Raw genomic sequence first — 13295 nt, forward strand, 5'->3', positions numbered from 1 at the left:
TCTCTGCTTCTTTCCCTGCCTCTCCCCTCCTCCCTTCAATCCTTCCCCAACGTTCCCATGCTCCCAATTTACTCAGGAGATCTTGTCTTTTTCTACTTTCTACTTCCCATGTAGATTAGATCTGTGTAAGTCTCTCTTAGTGTCCTCATTGTTGTCTAGGTTCTCTGGGATTGTGGTTTGTAGGCTGGCTTTCTTTGCTTTATGTTTAAAAACTACCTATGCGTGGGTACATGTGATAATTGTCTTTCTGTGTCTGGGTTACCTCACTCAAAATAATGTTTTCTAGCTCCATCCATTTTCCTGCAAAATTCAAGCTGTCGTTATTTTTTCTGCTGTGTAGTACTCCATTGTGTAAATGTACCACATTTTTCTTATCCATTCTTCGATCGAGGGGCATTTAGGTTGTTTCCAGGTTCTGGTTATGACAAACAAAGCTGCTATGAACATAGTTGAGCACATGTCCTTGTGGCATGATTGAGCATCCTTTGGATATATACCCAAAAGTGGTATTACTGGGTCTTGAAGAAGGTTGTTTCCTAATTTTCTGAAAAATTGCCACACTGACATCCAAAGGGGTTGTACCAGCTTGCATTCCTACCAGCAATGCAGAAGTGTTCCCTTCTCCCCACAAACTCTCCAGCATAAGTTGTCATCAGTGTTTTTGATCTTGGCCATTCTTTCAGGTATAAGATGGAATCTCAGAGTCGTTTTGATTTGCATTTCTCTGATGACTAAGGATGTTGAACATTTCCTTAAGTGTCTTTCAGCCATTTTAGATTCCTCTGTTGAGAGTTTTCTGTTTAGGTCTGTACTTCATTTTTTTTAATTGCATTATGTGATCTTTTGGTGTCCAATTTCTTGAGTTCTTTGTATATTTTGGAGATCAGACCTCTGTCTGATATGGGGTTAGTGAAGATCTTTTCCCATTCCATAGGCTGTCGTTTATGTCTTGTTGACCATGTCCTTTGCTTTACAGAAGCTTTTCAGTTTCAGGAGGTCCCATTTATTGTTTCTCTCAGTGTCTGTGCTGCTGGGGTTCTGTTTAGGAAGTGGTTCCCTGTGCCAGTGCGTTCAAGTGTACTTCCCACTTTATCTTCCCTAAGGTTCAGTGTGGCTGGCTTTATGTTGAGGTCTTTGATCCATCTGGACTTGAGTTTTGTGCATGGCGATAGATATGGGTCTATTTTCATTTTTATACATGTTGATAGATATCCATTTATGCCAGCACCACTTGCTGAATATGCTTTCTTTTTTCTTTTTTTTTTAAAGATTTATTTATTATGTATACAACATTCCTTCCATGTATGCTTGCATGCCAGAAGAGGGCGCCAGATCTCATTATAGATGGCTGTGAGCCACCATGTGGTTGCTGGGAATTGAACTCAGGACCTCTGGAAGAGCAGTCAGTGCTCTTAACCTCTGAGCCATCTCTCCAGCCCTGCTTTCTTTTTTCATTTGATATTTTTTGCTTCTTTACCAAATATCAGGTGTTCGAAGATGTGTGGATTGACATCTGGGTCTTCTATTCAGTTCCATTGGTCCTCCTGTCTGTTCTTATGACAATACCAGGCTGTTTTCAGTACTGTAGCTCTGTAGTAGAGTTTGAAGTCAGGATTGTGATGCCTCCAGAAGTTCTTTTATCGCCCAGGATTGTTTTGGCTATCCTGCGTTTTTTGCTCTTCCAAATGAAGTTGACTACCATTCTTTCGAGATCTTTGAAGAATTTTGCTGGGCATTGCGTTCAATCTGTAGATTGCTTTCTGTAAGATTGCCATTTTTATTATATTAATTCTGCCTACCCAAGAGCATGGGAGGTCTTTCCACTTTCTGGTGTCTTCTTCAATTTCTTTCTTCAAAGATTAAAAGTTCTTGTCTGACTCAGTTTTAATCCACCATTGAAAAGAAATAGTAAGAAGCTGTATAGCAGTCAAGAGCACTTGTTCTGCCAGATGCTGGTGGCATAAGCCTCTAATACCAGCACTCTGGAGGTAGAAGCCGGCAGATCTATGTGAGTTCGAGGCCAGCCTAGTCTACAGAGCTAGTTCTAATACAGCCAGAACTACACAGAAAGACCCTGTCTCATACAAAACAAACAAAAAAGTTTAAAAGTATTTTAAAAGGCCAGGTGTGGTGGTGCACACCTTGATCCCCGCATTCAGGAGGCAGGAACAGGCACATCTTTCTCTTCCGGTCCAGCTTGCACGACAGAGTGAGTTCCAGGATAGTCAGAGTTACACAGAGAAGCCCTGTCTTGAAAAAAATGTTTTAAACCTGAGCCCCTTCTCAAAGGCCAAAGCCTGTCATCCTCTGAATCCACGGGGCTCTCTGTGGTCATTTCATCCTCCTGAGCTCTGACACAGGACCTTCTAGCTTTTGTCAGTCTGAAGGCTGTCTAGGAGGAGCCCAGACAACAGGACCACGTCCTCTCAGGATACTGAAGTTTCTTGACGTTCAGGGCTGTCTCCCCCTCAGTCCAAAAACTCTTGAAAACCTTTCTTTGCCTTTCCACAAGGACTTAGAACCTGGCTCTGGCCATACGGCTCAGACTCCATTTTGACAGTCCCCGAAGTCCTTTTTCTTGGGCCCTTCCTTCTTCAATCATCCTGGCTCTTGGAACCCTTAACCTAGCAAACTCCTGTCCTGCCTATGGCTCCAGGGCCTAATCTAGGTCACTTTGTTACTCTGGTGGCCTCTGTGGAAGATCCAGTAGGGAGTTAAGTGCCCCTGTGGGATGAGAGGTCGCTGGACTGGAAAGACTGCTCCTTCTGCCTCCTGGAAACCTCACCTGCCTACTCAGTCATCACCCCTCCTCTAGACAAGCTTCTTCCCTGGGAGCAAGTTCTGCATGGCATCTCCCAGCTACCAACAGGCTGTGATAAGATGTCAGGGCAGATTTAGCTTCCAGAGTGGAGGCAGGGGCTGCTTGAGATCTTGTATCCTGCTCAGCAACATAGCTAATGGGCTTGTGGGGGTTTGCATCAAAGCCTCTGTACTCTTGTCTCAAGGGGGAGGGTATCCAAAAAATGTAGACATCATCGTCTGGGCCCTAGAATCTGGAGCCAAAGCAAAGTGAAGGAAAGCCCTGCGGTCAGTCTCCAAGACCACAAGAGCCCTGGGTCCTCTGTCAAGGTGTTCTGAGACTGCGCCTTAGCTCCCTTTCTGCCAGCCTGTGCAGCCATGTCTCCCAGCTTTCCCTTGATTTCTTGGTTGTTACTGTTGTTCAGGTTGGCCTCAAACTAATGTTAATTCTCCTGTCTCAACATTTCTTGCACTGGCAATACAGGGGTGTGTCCCTATGTCCAATTTGTTAGTTGAAGACAGAGCTGAGGGGGGTCTCAGTTAGCCCAGCGTGGCCTCAGACTAACTAACTCACTGTCTGGCTGAGAATGGTTTTGGCTTTCTGATTCTCTTGCGGCTATTACCCAAGAGTTGGATTACAGGTACACACTACTACACCCTGTTTTCCTGTTTTGTTGTTGTTGTCTTTTTGTTTTGTTTTGTTTGCTTTTTTTGAGAAAGGACTGTACCCTGTAGCCTAGGCTGGCCTGAAACCAAATATATAGCCCAGGCTAGTTGCCTCTAATCTACAAAAATCCTCTAGCCTCAGTCTCCCCCTTGCTGAATTACAGGAATAAACCACTACATCTAGCTTGTTTGGTTTTGGGGATAGTGTCTATTTTGTGGCTCAGGATGGCTTCAAATATGTGGTCTTCCTGCGTCAGTCTCCAAAGTGCTGGGGTTACAGGCTCGTACTATCACTAAAAGTTTCCCCTTGTCCAGAAATGAATGAATCAAAGATAATATGTCCCAGGCTCTGGGAAGGACAAGTGGTGGGTTGGAGTCTAGAAGTTTCTCCTCTTCCCAGGACTAAAAAAAAGCAAAGAGGAGAGGGCAGGTGGAGAACAGAGATACCCACAGGTCCCCAAAGGGCGCCTTAGGAGACAGGAAAGTGGAGAAGCCAATCCTGGAAAGTTTCTGGAGATTGGAAAGGCCTGATAGATTTTTTTTTCCCTTTTAATTGTGGTGCTGAAGATCAAAGTCAGGGCTTTGCAAAAGCTAAGCACACAAGGCACACTTGGTGCCCTCAGCACAGGCTTGCAGGACTTGAGCAAAATAGGTCCATAAATCCAAGCCACGTGGCTGCCCAGCATGCCAGTCTACAGGGAGTAGCGCCCTGGCGCTCAGTCTTGTGTGGTTTCAGCTGGGAGGAGTTCAGGAGGAAGCATAGTCCCCTTCTGCCTATTTCACTGCAGAAAATTCAGGATGTGTGGGGTCAAAGGACACAGACAACGTGAGTCAAGAGGTCACCTCAACTCACCCCTAGCGTAGAGAGGATGTAAGATATGTCACGGGAGGGAACCCCGCCTGAAAAATCAGCTCTTGAAGATGAGTCGAGAGAAGCTGGTGTGGTGAGTCCTGTCTGTAGCGTTTGCACTTGGAAGGCTGAGGCAGGAGAATTCCAAGTTTGAGGCTAGTCTAGATATAAAGTGAGTTCCAGGCTAGCCTGGACTACAGCATTAAACATTGTCTCAACAACAGCAGAGTTTTCACCCAGGGTGTTTGCTGGTTCTTCCAGCCCCAAGCGGTGACTCACCACCCCCTCCCCATACAGACGCCACAGACATTCCTGGTCCAGCCTGCATCATTGGCCTTCTGACTGAGCAGGCCTTCCAGGCCTTAGACTCTGCTTTGGGTTCTCCTGTCTCCAGATCCCCTGGCTGACACAGGAAACCCACATGCCTTTCTGATCCCTCATCCACCTCCTGCAGATCAGGGGACCAGAGGTGACACAATGCCTGCTGATGCATCCTCTGGTTCTCCTGATTCCCACAAGGAGCCCCAGCAAAATCACTAACATGCTTCCCCGTCCCACTGTCCAGCTCACTTAGATGAAAATAGTCCTTTCCAGATGGCTCTTCAGAAAAAACATAGACTACCTACAGCCTTCCCTGCCCAGCTAGTGTAAGGAACCAGCTAAGGTCCTCCAGCTTGGGGGCTGAGCAGGTAGCTCAATTGATAACCTGCTTGTCAAGGGTGAATGAAGTGCAGCATTTGAACTTTTGTTTGTTTGTTTATTGGTTTTTTTTGAAACAGGGTTTCTCTTTGTAGTCCTGGCTGTCCAGAAACTTGTTCTGTAGACCAGGCTGGCCTTGAACTCAGAGAACCACCACCACTGTCTCCCTAGTTCTGCCATTAAAGGCTTGTACCGCAACTGCCTGGCCTCCCATATTTGATCTCCAGCAATACATAAACTGTGTTTGGTGGCACACACCTGTAATCCTAGCCCTTGGGAGGCAGAGGCCAGAAGAGCAGAAGTTCAAGGTCATTCTCAGCTAGGTACTGGGTTTGAGACTAAACCTGAACTATGTGAGATATTCTCTCAAAAACAAAGGAAAAAGAACCCAAAAATAACCACACAACAACAAAATTCACTGCCCAGTAGCTCACATACTGCCTGTAACTCTAGCTCTAGGTGATCTGAAAACCTCTTTTGATTTCTGTGGGTATCTGACCCACTGCATGCGTGCACGCGCGCGCGCGCACACACACACACACACTCACACACACACTCACACACACACAGTAAGGGCTAGACAGTTGGTTCAGAGGTTGGAGTGTGCTCTGCTCTCCTGCAGAAGATAGACTGGAGTTCAATTTCTGGCACAGATGTCGGGGTTCTCGCAGCTGCCTGGAACTCCAGCTCCAGGAAATCCAATGCTTCTGGCTTTGGGAAGCAGCTATAAACACACACACACACACACACACACACACACACACACACACACTTCCAAATAATTAAGAGTAAATCTTAAAATTTTGTTGGTACCCAAAGGTGCTCTGAACATTGGTCAGAGAGACCAATGCATTGGTCTTTTGCATTGGGCTGTGGTAATGCAGACACTCCTGAGAATAACTGACGATGGAGTGGCCAATCCTAAAAGGGACATCTGTACCACTAGCCCTCTATCCCCCACCCCCGACACTAAAGGCTCAGGGAACAGGCGGCAGGAAACCAAGAGGATGGGAATCAAGTGTAAAAATGCTGTCTTCTAGGTAGTGCTGTGGCACTCAGGAATTTATGACAAGAGTTGACTCCCCTTATATAGAAAGGGAAAGGAAGCCGAGCGGTGGTGGTAAACCTTTAATCCCACTACTCAGGAGGAAGGGGCAAGCAGATCTCTGTGAGTTTGAGGCTAACTTGGTCTACAGAGTGAGTTCCAGGACAGGCTCCAAAGCTACACAGAGAAACCCTGTCTCAAAAAAAAAAAAAAAAAAAGGGAAGGAAAAGGCCTACAGCAGATCATGGATCATTCACTAATGACACAGCACAGAAAATCTTTCCTGTGATTGAGAGGGTAACATCAGAACACTTCTCAGAGAAACCCTGTCTTGAAAAACCAGAACCAAACAACAATTTTAATTCGTTCTTTGACAGTTTCATACATATATATTTTTGATCACACTTCTACTCCACCTGCCTCTCTCATTCCCTCCCACTACGTTGAAGCTTTTCCAATTGTAAATTTTTATTTTATTTTTATTTATTCTTTTATATTTTTGATAGGGTCCCATTCTGTAGCTCTGACTAGCCTGAAACTGGCTATGGAGAACAGGCTGGGGTCACAGATCCCCTCCTGTATCTACCTCACGAGTGCTGGGGTGAAAGAATAAAGGTGTGCACCGCCGTGCCAGGCTGCGGTCTGAACTTCTGCCCTCCGAGCCACTGGTTCAGCACTCAGCTGGGAACCCAGCACTCCCCTTATTATTCTCATAGTTTTAAATGAACAACAATAACAGGAACAAGCACCCACTGGGAGCAGGCAAGCTGATGGCCTGAGTTCAAACACTAGGACCCACATAACATTTCCAAAAGTTGTCCTCAGAGCTTCACTCACCCCAACAAATAAAATATTTTAGCTGGGTGTGGTTGTGCACACCTTTGATTCTAGCCTTGGGAGGCAGGGGCAGGTGGACCTCTGAGTTCAAGGCTACTCGGGTTGACAGAGTAAGTTCCAGGACAGTCAGAGCTACACAGAGAAACCATAATCTCAAGGAAACCAAAACAAATCAAAAAAAGTCAATAATATCAGGAATAAAGATGGATGCCTTTAAGCCTCAGGAGACAGGGGCAGACAGAACTCTGTGACTTTCTGGTTAGCCTAGTTTATATAGTGAAAGTTGCAGGCAGGATTGCAAAGTGAGACAGCCTCAAAAAAATAGAGGAGACCTGGACAGATGGTTTAGTGGTTAAGAGCACTGGCTGCTCTTCCAGAGGTTCTGAGTTCAATTCCCAACATCTGATGGCTCACAACCATCTGTAATAAGATCTGGTGCCCTCTTCTGGCCTGCAGGTGTGCATGCAGGTAGAATGCTGTATATATGCCTAATAAATAAATAAATCTTTAAGAAAAATAGAGAATGAAAATAAAATTAGACGTGTATTTGTGTTTCAGATCCCACTGGGTTTTATTAGGAAGGTGGAGTAGAAGTGTGACCAAAAAATATATATGTATGAAAATTAAAACTGTTGTTTGGTTTTTCAAGACAGGGTTTCTCTGTGTAACAGTCCAACAGTCCTGGCTGTTCTGGAACTGGCTTTGTGCTGGTATTAAAGGCGTGTGCTGCCACGACCACCACCCGGCAAAAGTTATTTTTAAAATGTGAGACTGTCAAGCCGGGTGTTGGTGGCTCACAGAAAGGGAGGACTGGTTCACAGAAAGGGAGGACTCATTCTAGGTTTGTTGTTTTTTTTTTTCCCAACTCCAGAGAGACCAGACTCTATAAGGGGAAAAAGGAAGGCAAGTCTTTAGTAAAGGCCAATTTCCTTCCTTCCTTCTATCTTCCTTTTTTTAAGATGGTGTCTTTCTATACAGCCTTGGGTGTCCTGGAACTCACTGTGTAGACCAAGTTGCCCTGAATTCACAGAGATCTTCCTGCTTCTGCCTCCTGAACATTGGGATTAAAGGCGAAGGCTACCACATCAGGCTCCTATGGGCAATTTCAGTGTCGTTGCTTTCGGTGGAATTTTGCAGTTTGTAGAGAGCAGATGCTGTGTGGCCACAGAATCCTTTGTTATTACTTGATCAATGGAATTTTTTGATAGGTAACATTTTTCAAACCACTGAGCTCGTGGAGGTATAGCAGGGTCCATGTGGTGAAAATAATGAAGACCACTCACTGAGAGAGAGGAAGCGGGATGGATGATGTCCTGTGGTTTCCAGTGTATTGGAGAACATGATCCCACAGCAAGAAACTCCAGAACCGAGGAAGGAGACTCCCTGGCTTCACCTGGAGAGGATTGCAGAGGATCCAATGAAAGCAAAAGCTCTGGATTTAGAGGACAGCTGTGCCTGCAGGATCCAGGACAGAGGTGCCAGGTGTGACTTGGAGTGCTTGTTCCTCCATTATTTGTAATGACGGCCCGGGGCCCTGAGTCTCAGCACACACCACCTCATTCTACTATGACGACATGCATAATTAATCAGACCTTTAGCTAAAGTCAGGTCGCATCCGGGATTGATCTAGAGAGCTGCAGGTAGACCTCAGCTTCGGGTGCTAATGGAAGGAATTCTGGTGGCATCAAATCTGGGACAGCAAGCGATGATTCTAAACTACTCCTGATTTAGTTTAGAAGCATATTCTCAGAAGGATCATTTCAATACTCATTTGATGTTTTAATAGTTTTATTGTAAAAATACGGTGAATTCTGTCCAGAAGTCTTGAAAACTATGAGAAGGGAGGGAGAAAGACAGAGAGAGGAAGTTAATGAATAGTATTCCCAAAGAGAATTATCAGAGTCCTCTTTCCAGTGTTCCAGTCACCCTTCCCACTGCTCTCCCTTCTTATCAGACTTCTTACCCAGTCACCCACCCCTGGTACCATCAGATAGCCCAGGATGAGCTAACTCCAGAGCTTCCTATTTCCATCTTTCAAGTGCTGGGATTGCACACTGGGCTCAAGTGTGAAACGTCTATGATTAATAAAGATAATACATAGTTTTCTAAACAATAATAAAAACCCGTACATAGCTGGCACTCAAAGTAACATCTAGAACAAACTCAATACTTGTGAGGTGCCCCGCCTGTCCTTCTTGGATCAACCCTGGGCCACCTTGCAGGAATTAAGCCCATTCTGCAATTTTGTGTCTAGCGTTCTCTTTCCTGTGCCTCATTTCTTTGGCGTGTACAGCTAGACAATTTACTGCTCAGTTTTATGCATTCTTGAACTTACAGAATTAGAACCATAATGTGTGTAACTCCTCCCTCAGAGCTGGGATCGTTGTGAGAGTCCCGTGCTGTGCCTGTCACCGCTTCCACTGTCACTGCTCATGGCGACCCCATGGCCTGCTTAGGGCAGACTTTAGGGCTTTCCAGTTTGGCTATGACAAATGTTGCATTAAGTATTATTTTATTGAAAGTTTTTATTACATTTCTTTATTGTACATTTATTTGTTGTGTGTACGAGTTTAAACCCACAGAAATTGCTACTTTCTTTATACCACATGGATCCTGGGAACGAACTCAGGTTCTTGACCACGAGCATCTTTACCTTTGAGTCATCCACTGGCCAAGCTATGGTGCATACATCTATAGGGACCATGTGCACATCATGCCCTGCTTTTAAAGGGTCTTTCATTTTCCTTCCTTCCTTGCTTCCTTCCTCCTTCCCTCTACTATATAGCCCTGGCTGTCCTGGAACTGGATATGTTGACCAGGCTGGCCTGGAACTCTGCTTCTGCATCCTAAGTGCTGGGATTAAAGGACTGCACATAGTACCAGGCTAAAAGGGTGTTTCCTTACTGTGTTAACATTCTTCTCCTTCCAATATTCAACAGGTTAAAATATTCTTTCATGCAACCTGTGGGATGTGATTTCACTATATATTTGGTTTTGTTTTTTAAAGACATGTTCTCTTTACATAACCCTGGCTGTCCTGGAACTCACTCTGTAGCCCATTCTGGCCTCAAACTCACAGAGATCCTCCTGCCTCTGTCTCTTGAGTTCTGGAGTTAAAGTTGCACTATTTCACTATCTTCTTTCTAGTAACGAATCTTAGAATTTTAAAAATTCCATCCTACTTTCATGCTTAGTTTCAGTTTAGATCACTATAAAAACTTTCCTTTTTGTTTTTGTGTTTTTCTTCTCTTAGTAGTGGTGGCAGATCTGATAGCCAGCACATTAGTTACCAGCCGTCTGATAGGAGTAAGAACGGAGCCCCTCACCAAGAAGAAAAGCTCTTTCAAAGTGATGGTTTTGAAGGACATAACAAAATAAGCCATCTTTCTACGGTTATGGGCTGTGAGTGACACTCCCAGAAGGAAGAGCTAAGATGGCTCTTAGCTGACAGCACTAAGTAGAGCCCTTCTCTGGGATTGCTAGCCTGGCTGTGTGGCCCCAGGGGAGTCCAGCACAACAAGGCATGTGGCAGGCAGCTGTCTACCTGAAGTCCTGCCTGGAGAAGGATGTTCAGGCTGTTTGATTCAACTCAGGGAATGGGTTCAACATTTGATGTTCAGGGCAGGACTGTCTTAAACACAGAGCACCCACATGACAGTTCACAAGCATCTCTGACTCCACCTCCAGAGAATCTGAAACCACTCATGGCCTCTATGGGCACTGTACACACATAGTATACAGACACACACATGCAAAAAACCTCATACACATAAAATATATATTTTAAAAAAAAGTAGGTGGGTAGACCATCAGGAGGAGTTCAAGGCCACTCTGGGCTCCACAGTAAGATTCCAGGACAGCCTAGGCTACAAAAAAAATACTTTCTTAAAAAAAAACTCTGTAATACCCAAAGGGATTGGAAGCAGGACCTACTGGCTGACGCCCGGAGCAAACTTGCCCCTTCCTTTCAACACCTGCTAATCTAGCTCCTCCAGAGTTATCAGACCTGTTGGAAAGGGGAGAAAGAAAATAAAAACACCACTTCAGATATATAGAACCTCTCCAATCAACCTCAAACAACAAATGTCACTCTAGTTCGCCAACCTCTCCTAAAGTAACAGGCCAGACCATAAAAGCGAGAACAGGGACCCTGTTTCCATAGGGAAGGCCCAGGAAAATCTAAAAAGGAAGGCAACAGATGGACATGGTGGCTTCCCCCAGGATTCCCTCACTCAGGAGACAAAGGTAGACCATGAGTTCCAGGCTGGCCAGGGCGACAGAGTCAGGCAGAACTTGTCTTAAACAACAAAAAGATGGCACCACCAGATGGCCGATTTGATTGCTGTTTGGTTTGAAACAAGGTCTCTGCCTGGTAACCCAGACGGGCCTCCAACTATGAAGACACAGTTGGCCTCCAACAACTCACAGTGACTGTGAATTTTTTTTTTTTTTTAAGACAATGTCTCTCACTAACCAGCCCTGGTTCAGCTGGATTTCACAGAAACCTATCTGCCTCTTCCTCCTGAGTGCACACCTGGCTTTGTTCTGTTTTATTGAGATAGGGTCACTATGTAATCCAGGTAGTCTTACCTTCTACCTAGCCCAGGATGGCCTCCAATTCATGATTCTTCCTGAGACTTTTCTAATGAAATTACAGATGTGTCACTTATATGGCAGCAAGATTTTTAAAGTTTTTTTTAAAATTTTTATTTACTATACTGTGTGTCATTATTATTTGCAGGATATATTCATTATTATTTGCAGGATATATGTGAAGTCATGCTATGATGTGCGTACGGAGGTCAGAAAGCAATGCTGTGGACTCAGTTTGCTTCTTCCTCGTTTATGAATGCGGGGATTGAATTCATGAAATCAGGCTTGCGCAGCAAACATACTGCATGCTGAGTCAGCTCACTGATCATCGATGACTCATTTTAAGGTTATCTGGTAACTCAAAGGCTTAGCAGGCATCACCTCAAGGATGATGTGTACAGACTTCAGAAAGGCAGGTCGGGCCTACAGGTCTACCTGCAGTCACAGTGAGATCGTCATGGCCCAGACCAGAGTACACAAACGGCAGGGCCAAACTCCTACCTCCTATTATTTAACCTTGGCTGTGTAGACCAGCCAGAGATTGAATAACATGAAACACCTAAGAGATGTCTCAAGACCTTGCAGGCCTTCAGGCTACTGGATTTTAGAAAAGAAAATCAGAAGAGCCCAGTCCACAAGACCCAACCACCCTTACCTCCATTCCGATGTTTTAGGGCCAGGCACACTTCAATAATCTGGACACCCGGCTCAATAAAAGTCACCAACGCCCAACATCTCAGACTAAAACCATTTTCCAGCTGAAAACAATAATTAAAAATAAAAGCTGTATTATTCATTTTTATCCCTTATTTTAACACTAGATTAAAGCTTCTAGCCTGTGCGAAGTCTTCCTTCCTAACCCTAAGTCCTGCCTTGCTTACTACTGAAGAGCTTCTAGGCCAGGGACATCCATGCAGAGTGCACACCTGAAGGCCCAGCGTTCTGAAGCAGGAGGCAGGAGGACCAAGAGGTTCACAGCAAGTTTGAGCCCAGCCTGGGCTACATGAGCTCCTGTCTCAAAGTGGGAATGGGAGAGGAGCAGAATAACTCAGTTGGTAAAGTGAGGACTTGAGTTTGATCCTAGAGCCCATGTTAAAAAAGCCAGGCATGTAGAATGTGCCTGTGACCCAAAGGCTAAGCAGACAAGCACATTCCTGAGACTCATTTGCTAGTTAGCCTAGCTACTATGTGATTTCCAGGCCCTGAGAAATAACAGCCAAAGTTGTCTTTTGACCTGCACCCCCCTACAGAAGCTCCTGATTATGTCCTAGTAAAACCCCCTCACTGTGAACTGAAAATGCATTCGAGAGAGCTATAGTAGCACACAACTGTAATTCAGCATTTAAAAGCTGCATGATATAGCTAGTTTGAAGCCAACCTAGTCTATATGAGATGCTGAGTTCAAGGCCAGCGTAGGCTACAAGGCCAGCCTACGCTACACAGTGAATTCCAGGCCAGCACAGCTACATAATAAAATTTTCAAAAGGGAATAAGTGGGTGGGGGCACATGCCACTGGAGACACCTCAGCAATTAAGAGGACTTGCAGCCAGGCAGTGGGTGGTGCACGCCTTTAATCCCAGCACTCAGAAGGCAGAGGTAGACAGATGTCAGTAAGTTTGAGGCCAGTCTGGTCTACAGAGTGAGTTCTAGAACAGTCAGGACTGTTACACAGAGAAACCCAATGTCTAAAAACCACATACACACTAAATAAATAAATAGCAAATAATAAAAGCCAGGTATTTTGGCATACACCTTTAATCCCAGGACAGGACTACAGAGGCAGAGGTGAACAGAGCTCTGAGTTG

General features: G+C 45.0%; 2 protein-coding genes across 3 annotated transcripts in view; both read right to left on the reverse strand.

The window, feature by feature from the left end:
* Positions 1–13295, reverse strand: part of Snf8 (SNF8 subunit of ESCRT-II) — a 44715-nt gene that overhangs the window by 27174 nt on the left and 4246 nt on the right. The gene's annotated exons all lie outside the window — the stretch shown is intronic.
* Gip (gastric inhibitory polypeptide) overlaps positions 1–13295 on the reverse strand; it is a 44326-nt gene that overhangs the window by 12012 nt on the left and 19019 nt on the right. The window lies entirely within an intron of this gene.

Source organism: Myodes glareolus, chromosome 9 (assembly GCF_982192425.1).
Source record: "Myodes glareolus chromosome 9, mMyoGla1.1, whole genome shotgun sequence".
NCBI classification, from domain to species: domain Eukaryota; kingdom Metazoa; phylum Chordata; class Mammalia; order Rodentia; family Cricetidae; genus Myodes; species Myodes glareolus.